Consider the following 18,231-nt stretch of genomic DNA (forward strand, 5'->3'; position numbering starts at 1 on the left):
AAACCATTATGCTGTATGCCTTAAAATTATGCAGTGATGTGTGTCAACTGTTTCTCAATAAAACTGGGAAAAACATTTAAAAAATAAACTGGCTGTATAAAGGAAGAACTAGAGTAAGGCCAAGCAGTCCAAGAGAGAGGCTGGAACATCAATCTGATCAGGAGCTGGTAAGAACTTCAACAAGGGCAACGAAAATCAGGAAAAATTTGCAAGTAGAAAGGTCAGGACCAAATGCCTATTATTTCGGACTTGCTGAATTTGAGGCATGTGGTAGACACTCCAGCTCCCTCCTTGAGGATTGAGGCCCTGGTTCCCCCAGCTGGCCTGGGTGTAGATTGATAATGGCCCACAGCTGCATCCCTTTATGGGCATTGCCCTGGGCCAAATGGAGCCTCATTGTGCAGTTTGTCATGGAAACTTGAGAAGAAATGGTTACCAGAAGGAGGGAGTGATGGACAGAGAATGCAATCTGAGAGTTTCTGTTGGATTTGGCAACAGAGATGTCTTTGGTGACTTTGGTAGGAGTATACTCAGAGGGACAAAGTCTGGATTGCAGGGAGATGGAGGCCACATGGGAGGCAATGAGGAGGAGCTAGGCCTGAGTCTTGAAGGAATGGTAGGAAGTAGGCCCCTGGAAGATGACCTGGCAGGCAGGGGAAATGGTGTGAGCCAGGGAACCCAATCTGGGGAAGTCACCCCAACTGAATGGATGAAACTGGGGGAAGGTGGGGTAGGTAGCTGGAAAGTAGGTATTGCCCAGGCATAGCTGTCTTAAGTGGTAGGCTGTAGAGTTTGAGCAGATCAACCAAGCTGACTCCACGCACGTGCCTGAGTTCCACTGGGTTTGGGAGCTGCCCTCTAGTGGGAGCTGGGCATTCCCTCCCCAGAGTATAGCTCTGACCATTCACACCAGGTCGATGATGTTTTGACAGTGGTCCCTTGGACTCCATGTTTATGAATGCAGATGTAATACATTTTCTGCAGTGAGTTCCATTAAGCCAGTTTAGTTCCTTGATCAATTTACTATTCTGCCTTATAAACTAATCTCTAATACTTTTTACTTTTATTTTATTTAAATTATTTTCAAAGAATTCAATTTTGTGTACATTGTATGGGAAGTATTTAATATGTCCACCAAATTGTATCCATTATAACTTCTGCCATTGTAATTTTTCTTCTGTGACCATTGTTTTTGTCAAATCCAATTTCCCTAGACAAATATTTGCAGATATAAATTTTATCAAGACAATTTGAATTTTTTTTTAAAGATTTTATTTATTTATTTGACAGAGAGAGAGACAGCCAGCGACAGAGGGAACACAGCAGGGGGAATGGGAGAGGAAGAAGCAGGCTCCCAGCGGAGGAGCCTGATGTGGGGCTTGATCCCATAACGCCGGGATCACGCCCTGAGCCGAAGGCAGACACTTAACCGCTGTGCCACCCAGGCGCCCCAAGACAATTTGAATTTTTTTATTCTCTAACAGATTGTACAGTGTGAAATTTTAACCATTATCACTTCTTTTTTGAGGCAATTATTCCTTCTAATAAAATTCATTATGACTAGGAAAACCAATTCCTTGATAAAAATCCTGTTGTCAAGCCTTCTGGAGTTGGATCTATGTTTTTTTTTTTTTTTGGATGTGAGGCCAGAAAGAGGCAGGCCTCAAGACAACCTTGTGGTAGTCCAGTTACAAATGGAGAAGCACAAAGTTCAGAGTGAAACTTAGTGTCTCATTTTACCAAAGACATTCTGAGGCACTAATGAAAGAGCTTTTTTTGCCTCATCATGTCCCTACCTTACAATCAATGAATGGTTTCAGTTCTGGAGAGAATCTGGCATATTAATGTATAAGATAATTTTCATCTTTGCATGCTATTTTTTCCTCAGAAAGTGACAACATGGTTATTTTAAATCTCCCTTGGAACCAATGACAATGTTAATCATGGTTTTTAAATTTTTATTTTTTTTAGAGAAGGAAAGAGGGAGGGGAGGGGCAGAGGAAGAGAGACAGAGAGAATGTTAAGCAGGGCTCAATGTGGGGCTTGATCTCACGACCCTGAGATCATGACCTGAGAACACGACCTGAGCCAAAATCAAGAGTGGGATACTTAACTGACTGAAGCATCCAGACACCCCAGTTAATCATGTTTTTTCAATGCCTTGGTTAGTCAAGTTCGTTCTTTCAACAGCATTTCATTACCTCAGCCATTGAAGTAACCTGGGTTGTTATTAAAACAAACTCTCACCATGGTGCGCTCAATAAACAGATTCACGATTAGGTTGAACCCTATAAAATTCCTTTATTTTTAGCATTTGGAACCTGAGAAATGGCAAATTCATATGGATCTAGCTAAGTGATTGGTTTTAAAAGTTAAGGTTGGGGGTAAAAATTATCTGGCAGCATACAACATACCAAGAGGAAGACTGTCTTTGTGTTAGGCTAGAATAAGAAATCCTCATGTCTTGGCAGTAGATCTGACCTCAAAGCCTGAAGTGTCCACCAGGTCCCTATTTAATTCAAGCAAGTGAGGCGGGCAAGGGGAGACTGCACAAGGGGCTCACTGCTGGGGTCCCACTCATTTTCCCTAAGCAGTCCCCATCAATTATGACATCATGAACTCAGGCCCAGGGGGTCAAATCTACTGTTTTCAAAAAAGTCCAAAATCGGTATTTTTATGTGAAATTTCCTGATTTATAATTCCTGTCTGAGGGCTATTCCTGTTTTGTGACTCTTGATATGGATGGCATGATAAAATAGGGTAACAAATTCATACTGCACTGACTATAGACCAGTGTTCTCAAAAGAGGGATAGAGGGCATGCACTTGGGATATTTTAAAAATTTTATTTGTGTATATTTATGATACACATAATACACTAGAACAATAGCACCTATATATTAAATCATAAATAGTTATTTATAAAGAATGTATATAGGGGTGCCCGGATGGCTCAGTCTGTTAAGCTTCTGCCTTTGGCTCAGGTCATGATCCCAGGGTCCTGAGATCGAGTCCGCATCGGGCTTCCTGCAGCAGGGAGCCTGCTTCTCTCACTCCTCCCAGCTTGTACTATCTCTGTCTCTCTCTTTCTCAAATAAATAAAATATTAAAAAAAAAATAAAGAATATATAATTTGGAGAAAGAATGAGAATATCTTGAGAAAATATCTTTTAATACATCTTAAGATAAAGGTGTAAAATAAAAAAAAAAAGTTTAGAGAACATCTGATGGAAACTATACCTCAACAGTTTGTCATTAAGCCATAGTTCTCAAACTTGGATGGACTGAAAAATCTGGTTTCAGATGCCTATCCCTAGATCTCACACACCATAGTTTCTCATGCACTAGGTCTAGGGTGGGAATGAGAAATCTGCCTTTCTAACAAGTGCCCTAAGTGAGGTTGAATCAAAAAGCCATGAACCAGACTTAAACACAGGCATGTCGTTAGGAGTAGAGGCTCTTGGGTCCAAAGGTCCTGGTTTCAAATCTTGACTCTGACATTTATCAGCCATGAGACTTTGAGAAAGTTAACTTTAACTTCTGAAAGTCACAAATTTCTCATTTGTAATATGGGAATAATACTAATGGCTACCTAATAAGTTTGTAAAACAATATTCAGCACATAGGAAAGGTCAACTAAATATTAACTATTTTGTTATGATTCATTTGTTCTTAAACTCTGTGGGAGGGATCTGAAGTGTTTTTAGGGCAAGGTGATCTGTCGCCCTGTTTCTTTTGTCATCCATCTTATAAAGAACCTTTGTCTGAGCAGGACTCCTCCCTTTTATCATGACCTCCTTTGTCTGTTCTTTCTCAAATTCTTTTCCTCTTCAAAGCTGCCCTTGATGTTCTTTTTAACTTGATTTCATCTACATAAAAACATTCACAGACATGGGCGCTCATCATACTAATCTCTCTACTTATGAATATGTTTGAAATTTTCGTTAAAAATAAAAAGCCTTTTAAAGTTTTGGTTCACATTACCCTCCCTAGGGATAGCTCTGATTAATATCACATGAAATTTACACCCAGGCAGTGAATTTTAGGCATCATCTCTTGAACTCTCCTTGCTGGAGAGCTTCTGGCAACACGGGTACATACGAGGTCTGAGCCTTATTCATGACCCTAGCATGGCTTCTCTGTGAAGCACATTAACCATCCCAGCACATATGTCAGTCTGTCAGAGCTGTCAGAGTGGGTGTTTCCAGGCAGACTGCCATCTCACTGCTGGGATGATGCAGTTGGCTTGGCCCTGTCCTGGGTTCTGGGGCCCTATCCCCAACTCCAACTAAGGCACCCCACAGATAAAAGCAGATGATCCTAGGAACAAAGTAAAAATAATTTAGCTAGATGAACATTCATTATTACTACTAGAAAATAAATGCAAAGGACATGCCCTAATTTCCATAACTCAGTGCCAACATCTTTATAAAAGGTACTGGATGGGGAAGTGTAACTTAAAAATTACCAAAAAAAGATTTTTAAAAGATACCAGCAAGTGATTTGCTAGTCTCAAATGTTTAAAAACCTCATTCTCCTAACAAAAATTCCAAGTGAAACTTCCCCAAAGCTAATACCATTAGGGTTTAGGCTATGCTGCTGTAACAAAAAGACCCAAGGCTACACTGGCTTACCCCAGGGTCTATTTGTCTCTCTCATCACAGTCTTGAGGTGCTCCAGGGTGGTAGGGCTGCTTGGCCATCCCTTCACAGAGCTTCCAACCCAGTCAGGAGGAAGAAGGGGAAAAGCCACAGAGTACATGAGTGTCTCTTTATGGGTGCACATCTGAGAAGTACACAAATCCCTTCCACTGAAACTTCACACACTGTCCACTCCACTGGACAGAAATGATTCACATGAGCCATGCTTAATGACAAGGTCTACTGGGACGTGCAGTCACCTGCTGGGTAGCCATGTGGCCAACCTAAACTCAAACACCTATTATTAAAGAAGGAAGAATAGAAGCTGGTGAACAACTAGCTGGTTCCTCTAGTTCTTCTCCACTTCTTGTACGGTGGAAGTGCAGAAACTTCTTAGGTTACCCAAATCCTCAGTGGGAAGTCTGTTCAGGATGATCATGAAGTATATGGTGTTTGGAGTCTGTCTGGGTACAAAACCTGGTTCTCTCACTAATTGTGTACCCATAGGCAAGTTAAGTAACATCTATGTGCCCCTGCTTTATTATGTGTATTTGGGAAATAATAATAGTACCTATCTCACAGGGTAGCATAAGAAATAAATGAGAATATATTTTTTAAGCATATAACATAGTTTCCAGTATGAATCCCTGTCAAAATCCTAATGGTATTTTTGCAGAAATAGAAAAAAATCTTTCCTAAAATTCATATGGAACTTCAAGGCACCCAAATAGCCAAAACAATCTTGGAAAAGAAAAACGAAGTTGGAGATCTCACACTTCNGAAAAAAATCTTTCCTAAAATTCATATGGAACTTCAAGGCACCCAAATAGCCAAAACAATCTTGGAAAAGAAAAACGAAGTTGGAGATCTCACACTTCTTTTTTTTTTTTTTTAAAGATCTTATTTATTTATTTGACAGAGATAGAGACAGCCAGCGAGAGAGGGAACACAAGCAGGGGGAGTGGGAGAGGAAGAAGCAGGCTCATAGCAGAAGAGCCTGATGTGGGGCTCGATCCCATAATGCCGGGATCACGCCCTGAGCCAAAGGCAGACGCTTAACCGCTGTGCCACCCAGGCGCCCCTGGAGATCTCACACTTCTTACTGTCAAAACATATCACAAAGCTACAGTAATCGAAGCAGCATGGTACTGGAATAAAGACAGACTTCTAGACCAATGGTATAGAAGAGAAAGCTCAGAAATAATAGTTTCCACCATGCAAGAGGCACTTAATAAGTGTGCCATCATCATCATCATCATCATCATCACCACGAAGCTGGATTATTTTTTCCCAGCCTACCTCTCCATATACTGCATACTAATGTCAGTCATTTAGCTCAGGTGCATTTCTTTACTTCTTTATGGACTTTGAATTTGGCAAATGTTGACTGGAGTACAGGAGAAATGTGATTTTGGCAGAGATTAATAGAGGAAGGGCAGGTTCCAATCTTATTAGGCCCCAAGGACTCAGCCTGACAGAATCTTTTCTATTTTCCAAGGTTTTAAATAGAAATGAAGGGACTTGGGATGGCTGGGTGGCTCAGTCAGTTAAGCATCTGCCTTTGGGTCAGGTCATGATCCCGGGGTCCTGGGATTGAGTCCTGCATCAGGGTCCTTGCTCAGCAGGGAGCCTGCTTCTCCCTCTGCCTGCCTCTCTCCCTGCTTGTGCTCTCTCTCTCTCTCTCTCGGATAAATAAATAAATAAATAAATAAATAAATAAATAATAAATAAATAAATAAAATCTTAAAAAAAGAAGAAATAAAGGATTTATCTTTGTCTCATCATTGGGAGTTGTTGGATGGGCAGCAGTCAGCAAGTCTATAGGCAAAGGCAGAGCCCACACAAAGCCAATTCTGGATCTCTAGGGGCTGTAGCTAGTAACTAGTATAGAATCTTCAGAGCGTGGGAGGCCTAATGGGCCTTGCAGTCTTGAATGCCACACTGCTGGGTAAATCTTCGCTATCTCACTGCACAGAGAATGAAACAGTCAAATCAACAGTCTAAAGGGGAACTTTATTGTGCAGGTGATTTCAGAGCAAACTTGAGGCCAAGGAATAAAATGTTGGGCAGACAGGTCAGAGGTCAAGGCCTAAGCATGTGTTTTCCACAACTGCTTCTGGAGTTACAGAGGGACTTAATGAGAGCCAACAAAATTTCTGAGTGTTCACTGGCAACTAGGCCAGAAAGCTGGGCTGACATTCTCTCACAGCAACATCATTTGATGTCCCAGGTGGAAGCTGTTTACTTTTTTTCTCCTCTTAAATAATAGCTACAATTCTAATATAATAAATGGTAATGACCCATTTGAGTTCCATTTCATATTGTAAAAGCGTTAATCCTGGTTTACCACACTCACACAACTGTGAAAGTCTACGGCTGATTTTTATTTAAAGGTCTGTGTCTGGAAAATGGTCTGTTTTCAGTCTTCCTTTTTACCAGAAGATAATTATAAATTCATCAACCTGCAAGAAGGTATAACTCTCAGAAACACAGTTAAGAAGGGCATGCCAGCCATTCCTCTCCATGATATGTGCTCTTACTGCCGTATCTAGCAGATAAATTCTATTGGAGTCCCCTTCTCTTCTCGCTTAACCACAATCAGAGCAGTTGGTGATAACTGCCAGATTTCCAAATCATAACAGGGAGCTGTGGGTCATGAGTGTCTGAATCCTTGGTGTCTGCAGTTCCATTCTGTGGACCATGGGCCAACCTGAACTTTGCAGAGAATTAACACAATAGGGAGACTTTCCTGTTTTCCCAGGAATTGGGCCATGATGAAAACCAGAACACTTGTGCGCCCCATCACTACCACCCTCCAGAGTCATGAGATTATACGAATTTAGGTAAACAGGCATTAAATACTGGTGTGCACAATTCTGGACTTCAGTGACTACCAGTCCTGGATGTCTTCGAGAACAACACGACAGACCAGGGGCTGGGTCTACACTGCAGTCTCAGTTACAGGTTAGAAACCTGGGGTCCTGGGACCCTTCCCCAAGGGATCCATAGCTAGAATTCAGAATTGAAGTCTCTGAACATGAATGGGAAAGAATGACATCTTTATTTTCACAACCTTAAACTGAAATATAGCATTTCCTTCCACTATGACTGTAGGCAATATATCATTGTAGAATTAGCAGTGCTTTGATGATAGAAACCACAGATACATTCACATCACATTCAGCTGTTATAGACATCTCAAAATATCATCTACACTCAGTACTTCAAAATTCAACAGTTACTGGGTTCACCACTGGATCTTGCTGAATGCAATAATAAAGATGCACATATATTACTGTATCTTAAATCTTTCTAGTGTTTTTAGTTAACCGTATTTAACATATTTGACTTCCTTTGTATTTAATTTTCTTTTCTGAAAAGTATTACTCTGAAAGGGTGTCTATTGTCTTTACTAGATGGCAAAGGGCGGCCATCACACACACACACACACATACACACACACACACACACAACTTGGAGAAAAAATAAAAAAGCCCTGATCTAAAAGATGTCATCACTACACTATTGATGGGACTTTTTATCTCAAAGACTGGGTATAACTTTAGAATCCCACTCAACACAGTGCACCAGGTAGCTACCAGCAATCAACTGAGATGATGCCTATTTACCATCTCTGGTCAATAAGAAGAAACTGATACAGGGGCGCCTGGGTGGCACAGCGGTTACGCGTCTGCCTTCGGCTCAGGGCGTGATCCCGGCGTTATGGGATCGAGCCCCACGTCAGGCTCCTCCGCTATGAGCCTGCTTCTTCCTCTCCCACTCCCCTTGCTTGTGTTCCTTCTCTCTCTGGCTGTCTCTATCTCTGTCAAATAAATAAAAAATCTTAAAAAAAAAAAAAAAAAAAAGAAGAAACTGATACAATGACAGGCATCTCCTGGCCCCCACAGGTTCAGGTTCACTTAGAGATTAAGACATAGCCCTGGATTTCATCTGCCCCTGATATTTCTGCTCATAGGGAAGGCTTTAGCTGAGTGGTTTGCAGCCAGTCCCCAGGCGTCCATGGAGCTCCTGAACAAGACTGGTCCCTGGAAGGAATGATCAGTAGCTCAAGGATTTTTCTGATTATACCACCAGTGTTGTGCGGGAAGCCACCATGTGTCATCCATGTGTCACCTCCAGAGCTGCTACCAGAATGGCAATGCACATTAGTACAACATTAAAAGCTCCTGGGGCACCTGGGTGGCTCAGTTAGTTAAGTGTCTGCCTTTGGCTCAGGTCAGGTCATGATCCCAGGGTCCTAGGATGGAGCCCTGTGTTGGGATCCCTGCTCAGTGGGGAGTCCGCTTCTTCCTCTCCCTCTACCCCACCCTGCCCTGCTCATTTTCTCTCTCTCTCTCTCAAAGAAATAAAATCTTAAACAAAACAAAACAAAACCAAACACCTCCTTACGAGTTGGTAAATAGATACTGGCTCAAGCTCTCTGAATGCCCTTTTACCACTCCAGCCACCTCAGCCCTAGGGAGCCCTGGTCAGCACTAGAGGAAAACTGCCCAGTTACTGGCCAAGGCTCCAGCATGCCTGAGGCTGTCCTATATGTCCCCCACCCTTCCTCTACCTCCCACCATCAGTAATGCTATGAGTAGCCTCAGACACCAGCCCCTCTGGGAGAAGGACTGTCGACCTGTAGGGAAATATGTCTGGTGCCTACCTGGCCACCCCAAAGCTGTAGTGTCCTGTTGCCTACCGCCAGGAATCACTTTTTACTTGGCCTCTTTGGGTCAAGTGTACAATAGTGTACAATAATGGTTGAAATATTTTGACTATTCCCATGGTCATAGCCACTCTACCTGCCACTTTCACCAAGGAGATATCCAGGGTTTGTACTGACTGAAATGATTGTGTAAGGGATCCCAATATCACTTCTCCACATTTTCCTTGCATACCACTGGGTGAACTGGAATTCATAAAGAAAGGCAGTGTTGCACTGAGGGGAGGTGGCTTCTAGGCACTTTGGCTGTGTCACATCAGCTGACATTCACTGAACCAAACCTGTTCACTGGGGCTCAAGCACTGTGGTCCTTGGAGGGCTGCGGCCATGGCATCTTTATTCCATCTGAACACACCTCTAAAACAACTGACCATCACTAATATCTAGATTTGGATCACTGAGTGAAATTGGTTAAATAGCAGTGCTCCACCCCAAAAAGGGCGGCGGGGGGATGGGGCTATTTTCTAACTCACAGCACTCATACATGTAGACGGCTTCATTATTGCTTTAAAGCTTGGTATGAAAATTAAAAGAAAATTTTGGAAATTTGATCCAAGAGTGTCCCACCCAAACATTTTCTTCACAGTCTGGTATATTATTTCAGACCCTAAATGGTGAAAAATGCCTTTTGAACATCATTCAACAACAAAGTGTGTGCTGATTTCTGTGGTGTGCTGCTGAGCTGTTGCTAATGGCACCGCACTTGTGTGCCAGCTGGGAGCGGCTTTCCTTCTCTTACAGTGGGCTGGGCACTTGCAGTCAAAATAGCTGAGTGGATTTTTTTCTCTACCACTTCCAAGCTGCATGCCTTGGGGAGCCACTTAGGCTTTCCAAGCCTCAGCTATTTATCTAAAATGAAGTTGGTGTGGGGTTTAAAGGAATGTAAAAGGCCCAGCCCAATGGCTAACATGCAATAAGAACTCAGTCATTTGTTATTTTTGTTGTTTTAATGTTCTTTGGTATTTCAGTGAGCCAAGGGGCTGCACGCAGGCAAAGTAACGGCGCATTTGGAAGAATATAGGGAAGGCTCAACCTTGTTATGACATAATTGTTGCCGGAAATTCTCCATTAGAGAAGCATTCTTTGGATAATCATTTTTTAAAAATGCAAATACCTCTCCGGGCTACTTTATTAAACTATTCGCGGTAATTTACATTGACAGTGTATGTGTGATTGGCCAAAATATGTAACATGTGAGTGTCCAGAGCTCTCCGTCCCCCGGGGATTGACAGTGAATGCGGAAGAAGAAAAAGAAGACATACACTTAGAGAGAGAGGTGGAGAGGTGGGGGAGGGCTCTGTTGCTCGGAGCGCAGTTGTTCTCTGCCAGGTGGGCCTGAAGTCTGGGATCCACTTTGGGCTGTGTGTTCTGAGCACTGAGAGAGAATGCTTTGGGTAAGCTCTGAAAAGAGAAAAGTGGAGCAGTTAATATTTAGGAAGAAAGCTGATGAGAGAAGGCAAAAAAGGCGACTCCAAAGAATAACTGCTGTGCTTGACATAATCCTTGTTTCCGGTATGTTCTGCCGGAGCAAACGCCAAGATGGAGTTCCGGGTGCCGAAGTCTTACTAGCGACCCACACCTGCGGAGGGAAGCGGGCGGAAGCAGCTGGCGGGCCTGCCCAGCCGCAGCCAATCACGTGAGGAGCTCTGTGCTGACACCGCCTCTTCCGGCCTGCGCAGCAATGCGGTGCCTTCATCCGCCAGCCTCAATCGGCCTCCGTGGGCGGTGTGGAGGTGGGGCTGCTGGAGGCTGTTTGCTGACTGGACTCCCGCTACTGAAGCGGTGGTGGGTGACACGGCTCTGTGACTACCATCTTCTCCCAGCGCAGGAGCCTCATTTCTGAACTCACTGGCAGCACGGTTCCTCTGTGGCTCCGTGGTCCTCTCTTCCTGAGAGAAACTTGGAAGAAGGCGGTGAGCGGATGAACGACTCTTCATCGTCTTCCTACTTTAGGGTCTGGTCTAAGTTCTCACCCTCAGCTACCACCTCTGCTGGCCGCAGTGGTCTACCTGGTGTTGCAGCCTGCCTACACTTTTATCCCCAAGAAGCCCAAGGTTCTGGTCATCATGCCCTTAAGCCGGAGCAGCTACACATGCCCGATTACCATCACCACCGGGCAAGGGAATACCAAAAAGTGCCCAAGTGGGCTGCACCCATATCCCTGCTTGTCCCCATTGTGTGGCGAGAAGCCTGCCTCCTCCTGATGATGAAAGGCAATTACCATGGCATGGTGGTAAGTTCTCTTCCTCCTGCTGGTTGCTGTACACAGGGGACTTAAGATGACTGAGTGGACTCTTGCCATGTCCCCTGGCAAAAGTGTGGCTGCTTGGAGTGCCAGGTCTTCCAACCCTGCAGAGCCCAGAACTGAGGAATCACAGTCTCTGTGGCCGCGTCACTGAGATCGGTGGCATGTGAGTCCACTCCTGCTTCCACTTTTATTTCTTGGTCCATCTATTCTTTCTCTTGGAAGCAGCTTATAAAGGTCTTCCATCCTATGAATATCCTCTGTTCTAGAGATTGGCTCCCCATCCTTTCAGAGTCATGTGTTTGACCTCCAGCAGGCTGTATTAACACTCTCAGGCTGGCAGCTTCTGAGGAATGTGGCATGTGCTGCAATCCCATGATCGTGGGCGACTCCTGCTCCACCTGTGCTGTGAAATGGTCCCATGGTCTGACTCGATGTTATGCGGGATCTCATGCCAGTGGATGGAATACTCTCTAAGCCCTTGAGGGTGTTGACTGGGGCCTACAGGTGGGAAAGGCAAATTTGTACCCAGAATTTGCATGTATTCCTGAACTGCTGGCGTTTCCAGAATTGAAGGGGCCTAATGTAATTAATTTGTTGCCAAGTTAACTAGTCTCTTTGGGGTATGGTGCCCTAGCGGAGCCTCAATGGTGGTCTCTGTTGCTAGACATGCAGCATTGCCAGTAGTTAACCTTAGACCTTTTCTCTTTTATTCAAAGTGAATGACCAGTAGCAAGATCAGTCATGGTAAGTGAAAGTCCATGCTACTGGCCCAGGTATTGCCTCCATCTTTGCCATTGTGGCCAGGTGCCAGCGCTGGGATGGCTGATGACAAAGGCCGGCAGGCATTAACTGGCCTGGTTATTTCATCTACTTGATTGCTTACTGCATTTTCTGTGATAGGCACTGTCTGGTGGTTGCCAACATATGATACACAGACCTTCATACTTTGTGCCCTTGCCCATATGTCTAACTACATGCTCTCTCCTAGACCTCTTTGTCCCTTATCTTCTGATATTTTTCCTTCCATGTCCCTGACCAAAGACTGGCCCTTTTGATACCACCTGTGAATCCTTAAATATTCTAACCTTGAGCCATTTCTCTTACTACACAAAATGAATGACCAGGTGTACCTAGTTGTTGAGAAGACTTTTTCCCATAGAATATTCTTACATCTGTTTTTGAAGATTAATTGACTATATAATTGTGGGTTTGTTTCTGGGCTCTCCGTTACATTGATCTATGTGTCTATTTTTGTGCCATTACCATATGGTTTTGACTACTACAGCTTGATAGTATAACTTGAAATCTGGAATTGTGATACCTCCAGCTTTTTTCTTTTTCAAGATTGCTTTGGCTATTCAAGGTCTCTTGTGGTTCCATACAAATTTTAGGATTGTTTGTTCTAGTTCTGTGAAAAATACTGTTGGTACTTGGGTAGGGATTACATTAAGTCTGTAGATTGCTTTTGGGGTAGTATGGGCATTTTAACCATATTTGTTCTTCCAGTCTATGAGCATGAGATATGTTTCCATTTGTTTGTGTTGTCGTCAATTTTTTTCATCAGTGTTTTGTAGTTTTCAGAGTACAGGTCTTTTACCTCCTTGGTTAAGTTTATCCCTAGGTATTTTATTTTCTTTGGTTCCTTGTTTTCTTAGTTTCTCTTTCTGCTGGGTCCTTATTAGTGTATACAAATGCAGTGGATTTCTGTACATTGATTTTGTATCCTGCGNTTATTAGTGTATACAAATGCAGTGGATTTCTGTACCTTACTGAATTCGTTTATCAGTTCTGGTAGTTTTTTGGTGGAGTCTTCAGAGTTTTCTATATATAGTATCATGTCATCTGGAAATAGTGCATGTTTTACTTCCTCTTTACCAATTTGGATGCCTTTTATTTCTTTTTCTTGTCTGATTGCTGTTGCTAGGACTTCTAGTACTATGTTGAATAGAAGTGGTGAGCGTGGACATCCTTGTCTTGTTCCTGATCTTAGGGGGAATTGCTCTCATTTTTCCTCATTGAGTATGATGTTAGCTGTGGGTTTTTTATTTATTTTACTTTATTTTATTTTATTTTTTGTTTAAAATATTTATTTGAGAGAGAGAGAGAAAGAGAGTGCACATGCAAATGGGGGGTGGGGTGGAGGGAGAGAATCTCCAAGCAGACTCCCTGCTGAGCATGGAGCCCACCCACATAGGGCTCATTCCCACAATTGATGAGATCATGACCTGAGCTGAAACCAACAGCTGGAGGCTCAACCAACTGAGCCACCCAGGCACCTCAGCTGTGTGGTTTTAATGTACAGCCTTTATTATGTTGAGGTATGTTCCCTCTAAACGTACTTTGCTGTGGGTTTTTACCATGAGTGGATGTTGTACTTTGTCAGATGCTTTTTCTGCATCTATTGAAATGATCATATGGTTTTTATCCTTTCTTTTATTGATGTGATGTATCATGTTGATAAATTTGTGAATATTGAGCCACCCAGACATCCCAGCAGTAAATCCCAGACCAGAGCTATTTCTGAAAGGTATTGCCAATTAAGAGAAGGAGGTACATTTTCTATCACTTTTTAGGTTTGGATTTCTAAGATTTCTCCTTAATATTTGGAATTTCTTTTAGGTAAACACTGGTAATTTGAGCAAACTGTTGTGGAGAGGTTAATGGTATCTGAGAGATGTTTGTGGCTGTGGTATTGGCAGTCCAACTTCCCATGAATATGAAGAAACTTTCCTCTCTACTGTAGCTAAGGGATGTGCAGCTCCCTAATACCACTGATACATGATCTAATCCACCCACCTGCCTACTTACCTATTTATCCGTCCATCCACCTCTCCAGTTAACATGTACTAGTACCTGTTGTCTGTTAGACCCTGTGTAACTGGTGGAGACACAATGGAAAACACAATAGTCACCATCCTTATCTGTAAGCTTATACTATAATGGTGAGGCAATCAAATAAAAAGGCCTTTGCAACACAATGTGATTCTTGTGCTATGAGAAGTGAGCATAGGGGTTATGAATGAATGTAGGTCTACCTGATAATCAATCTAAACAGTGCTCACCTCATCCAGACCTCTTTCTATATAGATGGCTTCCCTCAGTTTTCTTAACTATATTCTCTTACCCAGTTAACTTTAAGATGAGTAATAAGTGAAGGAGTAATAGGAATACAAAATTCTTAATCTATATAAAGCATTTTAATAAAGTACTCTTGGAATATTATAATTTTATATCAGATCCTTGCTGCTGTATTATAAATAAGTGACCATACTGTCAAGATCACAGTCACATGAATGTCCTAGAAACATTGTAGCAAGAAGCTCAAATTCATTGAAATAATTGGATTAATTACCTTTTCTTCTGAGACTTGAGATTTTTCTTTCCCTAGTAACTCTCTTTAAACAAGTTTTACTGCCTAGCCCTATGCATTTGTCTCCATCTGTCTTAGATGGTTGGTTTGGGTTTTCCTGTGTGGTTTTAGCAGTTCTGGAAGCTTGTTTGCCATTATTTTTTCAGTTCTGTTATGATTTGAGGTACTTTGAAAGAATGGTTTGTTGCTGCCTACATTATACTGACCACATCCTCACCTGTGTCAGTGTACTTCAGAGTTCCTTTTTCACCACATCATCAATCTCTGTAATAATGATTGAGTTTTTAAGGATTATAGGTGCATTTTATGTATTTTTTATAACTTACAGAGTCTCCCAATTTAATAGAAACCTCGTATTCATACTTCAAGAAGACCTGGGCAATTTCTAAGATTTTGAGTCCTTTGAAGTAGGATATTGCAGGAAGTATGCGGTTTCTAGTTTTCTTTATAATATCTTAGCATTAAAAAATTAGAAATGAGAAGAAGAAATACTATATAGAGCTTGATACTGCTTTGAGAGATGAAGAGAAGGGCAATTGAGTGCTATTGATTTATAGGAGAAATTTAAATATTATATAATTATTTCTGCAATAAAGACCCATTATAATGTTTGAACATGAGATCACATGTTTGAACATGAGATCACATGTCAAGAAATTTAAATATTATATAATTATTTCTGCAATAAAGACCCATTATAATGTTTGAACATGAGATCACATGTCATAGTTTGTTTCCAATATAAGTATTGCTTTAAAAAGTTTTTGAAAATTCCAGTTGTTTCTGCCTTAGCAGAGTGGTTTCTTCAAATTCAAGCTAATTAAGGGGAAAAAAACCTAGAAAGTAATTACTCAAGAAAGATTTCTAATTTGTTATTACTGTTAGTAGCACTCAAATTATGTAAAAATCTTGACTATAACTACATAATGTGTTTATATTGAATGATGTGCAAGAAAAAGATGTGTAGAATAAATATAAAAAATACATCGTGGAGGTGCCTGGTGGCTCAGTAGGTTAAGCAAGTGTGTAACTCGGTTTCAGCTCAGGTCATGATCTCAGGGTTGTGAGATGGAGCTCCATGTCAGGCTCGGTGCTCAGGGGGGAGTCTGCTTGAGACTCTCTACCTCTTCTGCTGCCCCACCCCCTGCTCTCTCTCTCTCATATAAATAAATAAATCTTTAAAAAATACTTTGTGAATTATGCATATCTTTATTACTCTTCCAACCATCACCAAACCATCGATTGGCTATGCAGATATGCACAATAATGACTTTTAATTCTATTGTGTTTTATATTTTGCCAACTTTCAAATTTTGCCCTTACTCATCTTTTTTGTCTTTAAGAAAGCTTATTTGTCAAAGTAAGGCAGAGAACATATTTTATTTAACAGTTTGTTAGCTTGATTTATAGTTTTTACATTTGTAGACCTTCATTTATACTCTTGCCCCAGGTTCCACAAATGCTTGTGGAAAGCCTACCTCATTCCTTAGTTTAAAAAGAAAAAAAAAAAAGGCATGATATTTATGGAACCTAAATTAAAAAAAAATTAGAAAAAGGAACTTATTAAAAAATTCTGATTGCCGCCCTAGTCCCATCCACCACATTCCCACCTCTGCCTGTAAACCTTTCCCAGGTAGCCCCATTTATTAATTTCTTTTTATTTTTTTATTATTTATTTATTTATTTGACAGAGAGAGACAGCCAGCGAGAGAGGGAACACAAGCAGGGGGAGTGGGAGAGGAAGAAGCAGGCTCCCAGCAGAGGAGCCTGATATGGGGCTCGATCCCAGAACGCCGGGATCATGCCCTGAACTGAAGGCAAACACTTAACGACTGAGCCACCCAGGCACCCCTATTAATTTCTTATACTGTGTACACAAATAAAACCATATGTAAATGTGGCTTCTTCACCCTCCTTTTTACAGAAATGTTAGCATACCTTGTATATCACTCTAAATTTTTCTTTTTCCACTTAATATATATTGGAAATCTTTCCCTATTAGTACACGGGGCAGTTTCTTAATCTTTTAAAACCCCTGCATAGCATGCCATTATATGAATATACTTTATTATTTAGTCTTATGTCGAGAAGCACATTTGGATTATTTCCCATCAGTTACTATTACTAACAAAACTACACTGAATAGACTTCTACATTTATCATTTTGTTTGTGTGCAAGTAAATCTGTGGGAAAAAAAATTACAGGGAGCAGGAATGCAGCGTGAAAAGGTAAGGTAGTGTTTCTGTGCTGGGGTGGGGGATTCTTCCTCGTTTAAAACTGCCCTGCTTATTGTAGCACATTGACCTTCGCCATTCTTCTCCAATATGTGCCAAGAACACCCTCTGTCACAGAGTTCAGCTAATGTGGCTTTCTTACCTTTCCAGCTGCCTCTGAGGAGCTATCCACCGAAATACACTAACTGGCCATTTGTAGGGAACTGGTTAGATAAATTAGGATATATACTTATAATTAAATATAATCTGTCCTATAGTTCAACTTCTCATCTGCTAGGCCTATTCTGAGTACCTTAAGTATTAATAAGGCATTTGATCTTCACAACACTGTTATGAGATAGATGGTGCTATTACTCCCATTTTACAGATGTAGAAATTGTTGCATTGCTCCAGGCCGCACAGCTGATTGGCATGGGAACCAGGAGTTGAACCCAGGCCGACTGACTCCAAAGCCCACATTAGACCATTGTGCTGTCCTGTCTCTTAAGCATGAGGCACAAAACAATGTAAGTCTATTTAACATGATTGAACTGTACACTTAAAACAGGTGCATGTGTAAACTGTATGTTAATGTATATTTTACCACATTAAAAAATCTATTAAAACAAGAGTGAGGCAGATCTATACAACCTAATCTGGAGAGAAAAGACAATGAAGAGGTGTAAGTAAGGGGAAAAGGGTAGAACAATATGTAAAGAATACCTGCTGCTTCGTTGTTGAAATAACTTTGTTTTGTGTGTAATGTGAAAATATATGAAATATGTATTTATAAGTAGAATTACATGCACAGAAAAAAGTCTAGAAGTGCGGTGCCTGGGTGGCGCAGTCGTTAAGCGTCTACCTTCGGCTCAGGGCGTGATCCAGGCGTTCTGGGATCGAGCCCCACGTCAGGCTTCTCTGCTGGGAGCCTGCTTCTTCCTCTCCCACTCCCTGCTTGTGTTCCCTCTCTTGCTGGCTGTCTCTATCTCTGTCAAATAAATAAATAAAATCTTAAAAAAAAAAAGAAAAAA

General features: G+C 41.6%; 1 long non-coding RNA gene across 2 annotated transcripts in view; it reads left to right on the forward strand.

The window, feature by feature from the left end:
• The first annotated feature begins 8,985 nt into the window (after window positions 1-8,985).
• LOC117804213 overlaps window positions 8,986-18,231 on the forward strand; it is a 15,557-nt gene continuing 6,311 nt past the window's right edge. Inside the window, exons 1-2 of one of the 2 annotated variants that reach the window (XR_004628565.1) lie at window positions 8,986-11,779; window positions 17,589-17,727. This is a non-coding gene — a long non-coding RNA (uncharacterized LOC117804213). The remainder of the gene's footprint in view (window positions 11,780-17,588; window positions 17,728-18,231) is intronic. The other variant, XR_004628564.1, reaches the window with a different exon arrangement.

The sequence above is a fragment of the Ailuropoda melanoleuca genome, chromosome 1, assembly GCF_002007445.2.
Source record: "Ailuropoda melanoleuca isolate Jingjing chromosome 1, ASM200744v2, whole genome shotgun sequence".
Taxonomy (NCBI): Eukaryota; Metazoa; Chordata; class Mammalia; order Carnivora; family Ursidae; genus Ailuropoda; species Ailuropoda melanoleuca.